The following is a 4,466-nucleotide window of genomic DNA, read 5'->3' on the forward strand; positions in this document are numbered from 1 at the left end:
ATGCTATTCATTGGGCTAAGGCCGATATAGTAACCTCGTACATTCTAAATAACGAAGAAACAATAGTAATGGAAACTGTATTAAAAGAAGAAAAAATGCCCTACATAAATATTGATGAAGCTCTTGAATTTGCCAATGTTAAAATAGTCACTAATGATAAATCAATTATTTACTTTATAAGTATGCCCACAACTAAACCAAATTATTGTGATGTTCTTACCATTAAACCTGTAAAAATGGGCGATAGAGTAAACAAAATCGATTTTCAATCCTTACTAAAATGTGAAACGAAAATATTTGGAATCGAAAGTAATTGAAAAAGTTATAACGAATTATCTATTTGCTCTCCCAATAATTTAGTAGATTTAAGCAATAGTTCATGTACACCCACTGGATGTTACCCAGTTTATTGAAAAGCGTACCACCTAGATGCATTAAAACGAACAATCAGCACATACCATCTTTAGAAGAGAAAGCGCCAGACCTAATATTCCTCAACCAATATGATGGACCTGCCAGCATAAATGACGTAACCATAAAGATCAAGGATTGAGTTTACGGGACGAAGGAAGTAACCAACAGTTCCTCAAGATAACCGTATCTAACCTGTGCCCGAACCTAGGGTAACAACTTTGGGACTGAGCGACATTCCCAGCTCTTGGCTGTCGAACGAGGACGTTCGAAATTAAGGAGGGGGGAGTTAACGAATAATAAGTTTAGAAATACGCGGCGGCCTTATGCGCTACACGCGCAAGACATTTCTGCTGACCACGAGTCTTCCAGACTGTGGGAACGCTAAAATATTCTGCAACCCACTATGATACACGCGCAAGACCTTTTGGCTGACTACGCATCTTCCAGACTGTAGGAGCGCTAAACAATATCACACCACCGTTGCTGTTACCGACGCCGTCCGCTGCCACTTTGTGTTGCTGTGACAACGCTCCTGCCAGAAACGACTACGATATTGGTTTTCGATTTGGGTTTAGTTTAGTTGGTTTTTCTAACTCAATAAAGAAGGAGCGATTCGCTGCTTAAGTTAAACGTAACGTAGTTTTCATTAACTTACATAAGTTTTTGTACATGTATATATGGGATGTTAATTTTTCAGCTTTTTCCGATCCCGGGATTGTGACAACGCCATCCCGAAAATCCCGGGATCGGAAAAAGCTGAAAAATTAACATCCCATATATACATGTACACAAACTTATGTCCATTCATACCAACATATGTACATACATACAAATATATGTACAACTATCCAATCAGTTAAAAATGATAATTTACATACTTTTGCCTCTAAAGTTACCTGAACTCACGAATAAAGACATTTTAATTTACTAAAGAGAAGCTATTTGTTTTGCACTAATTTATTTTTTTGAGTGCGATTGTTTATTGGCGTGTTTATTGGTCCTTCAATGCCATAGTTGAACTAAAGACTTGCTAAAGGAACAAAAGAAGAAACAAAAGTGGAAAAAATCGAAATAAAACATCATAACAAAACTTAAAACTGAAGAATTTACAAAAAATCGACTACTGGAGAAACAACAACAACCATCCAAAGGAAGCCGGCAAGCGTACTAAATTACTAACCCGAAGTAATAAAAATTGTAAGTAACCTCATTTACTTTTCAACGGCAATATTTTCGCATATGCACATATATGTACATACTTATGTGAAAAACGGAAAACTTGAAGTCCCGAATCGCAAGCCAATATTCATAAGCACGTATATACGTATAAGCTCTTATATACAAAATACCCAGTAGGAAACACATGCTCAAAGTTCTACGCTGTTATAGATAACTTAGAAGCAGGTTTTAACATTTAAAACTGTATATTAAGATAAACACTCTTTTAACACTGTCATAGTCAGCTTAAAAGACCTTTTAACTTTAAAACGGCGTTTTAAATTTAAAATTAAGTTGACGAGGTTTTAAAATCTTAAAAGCGTACTCTAAGTAGACGTTTTCCTGTCAAAATTTACGGAGCAAATATAAAAGTGGTCTTAATTTTAAGAATATGCTTCCCAATCAAAGGATATTTTGAGATTTTGCACTTTTGGATGATACAATCGTCTTGTCCTCAATGACGTTGATGTGAGTATTTATACATTCCCGCAAGCAGGTCTTTTCAGCAGCAGTCCAATTAACTTCACGAATTCTTTTCACTTCCTATAAAAACTAAATTATTTACGTTAATAAATTATATTTTACAAATATTTGTTATTTACTTACAGTTTGCTGCGCCATTTATAAAAGTCCTTTGACACAGGGTGAACTTGCTAAAATCACAAAGTTTTCCTAATGCCGATTGGTTACTTTTTTCATTTTATATTAATGGCCCTGTTTTGTGTCAATCTAGCAAAAACCTGCCTCTAACATGTCTATAACTGACTAAAACTTGAAGCCTGCTCTACACTTAAAGATTAATTTTAACTAGAAGAGGTTTTAACTTTCGACTATAACTACGGGCCATTGTATATATTATATATATGTATGAGCGGAAAAATTTTTAACATTTTAACGGAGACAGTGGGAATTTCCCGGTATTTTGGCAAATTTTTGCGACCTTAGCAAAGTTTAATAAAGCTACTCAGCAAAATAAAACTAAATTTTACCTCGAAATTGTGAAGCGAAAGTGCGTTTGTCCTATTATTAGCTGCTTTAATACCTTAAAACTTCCGAGTTTAATGTACAGTGTCGGTACTGTTTGTTAAGTTTCTCTTCGTCTTCTTCCCCTAAACGAAAACCAATTACAGCGTGGCGACGAATAACAGGTTTTTTTGAGAAATAGAAGAGTCCTTTATAGATTTTGCGAAAAAGTATGTTATTGTTAATTTTCCACAGATTTTACTTTAGTTGTATTAATTAGTTTTTAAATTTTAATCCTTATTTACATTTGCCAGCAGTGTAAACTTTGAGAGAAAATTTCATTTGGCACGCAGGTCCTCGTCAGTTAATTTGTTCCATATCTTCTGTAACCATAGGCTAATTTTCTCCATTTTGAGTCCCTTATACTCCCCCTTCTGTCCAAAATAAGGCCTCATACTCAAAAATCTAATAGACTCGGGACTGGTGACTAGGACGGTCATTCATTCGACCAACCTTATACAGTTTTTTTCTTTTTTGTACTTTTTTTATACAAAGCCTAAGAAAAAATACACCTGAAAAAGACTTGCGTGCCAAATGAACTTTTCTCTCAAAGTTTACACTGCTGGCAAATGTAGATAAGGATCAAAATTTAAAAACTAACTAATACAACTAAAGTATAATCTGTGCAAAGTTAACAATAAAATACTTTTTTCGCAAAACTTATAAAGGACCCTTTTATTTCTCAAAAAAAACTGGGTAACAGTTATTCGTCGCCACGCTGTATATATTTAGCGCCCTGCATAAAAAAGTCCTTTTTTCTTTTGTAAAACAAATTTTGTCACACACGTTTGATAACCCTTTCCCATAAGGTAAAGTTGTTTAACAAAGCTTATTTCCGCAAATTCCATTGTCTGATTTCTCGGTCGGGAACCCAATGCAAAATTTTGATAATGCCTCTCGAAAGAAGCCTAAAAAGAACTTCTTAGATGGCGAAATTTTTACGCAAACTGTTGCGCCAAAGACGTCGGAGATAGATATTCACTCGGAAAACCAAGGGGCAGTTCCAAAATAGGTAACACGGAGTGTAACGGCGTCACGTAACCAAAAGGAAATTGAATATGACCCATCTATGAGCGTTTTCATATTTGAGGCTGACAATTTGGTACATTTCTGTACAAAATTTTCTTCACTCCCCATAGATGAACTAACAGTGCCCTTGCTGAAATCTTACCGGGAGGACATAGACGAATACTATGCGGAAGTTAAGCGAGCATATCGGAATATCTCGTTGGCTGCAGATGGCGAACTTCCCCAACGTTCAAATTACTAGCCAGGAATAAAATGGAGCTTTGCCAGGAGCTGGCAAACAACGTCAAGGCCCAAATTTCGGATCCCATGGACGTGCAGATTTCCCAACTGAGCGAAACGTCTCGTCTAGCAGAGAAACCCCCTTTTTCGGTAAAGGAGAATGAAAATACCTTTATGTGCCTGAATGTCCCACCATGTGACACCGAGATTTTCTCCGGAGGTTACGAAGAATGGCCGTCCTTCCATGACATGTTCACGGCAGTTTATATTAATCACCCCAAACTTACCCCTGCCCGAAAACTGTATCATCTCCGTAACAAAACAACCGGAAAAGCCGGAGCCCTGGTTAAAAATACGGTCTTTGTGGTGAAAACTTCAGCTTGCATGGAATGCCCTCAAGTCCCGATATGAAAACAAAATAATCCAAGTGGACAAGCAGATTAAAAATCTTCTTACTCTCTCCCAAGTGCATTTTGAAAACAGCGAAGCATTACAGATACAGTGCACTCGCGAAAACTCGAACTAATGAAAACCAGCCCTGTCCGAGTTATCGAAATGTTCGA

The sequence above is a fragment of the Rhagoletis pomonella genome, unplaced genomic scaffold (genome assembly GCF_013731165.1).
Source record: "Rhagoletis pomonella isolate Grant_MI unplaced genomic scaffold, Rhpom_1.0 Rhpom_scaffold_00003, whole genome shotgun sequence".
NCBI lineage: Eukaryota > Metazoa > Arthropoda > Insecta > Diptera > Tephritidae > Rhagoletis > Rhagoletis pomonella.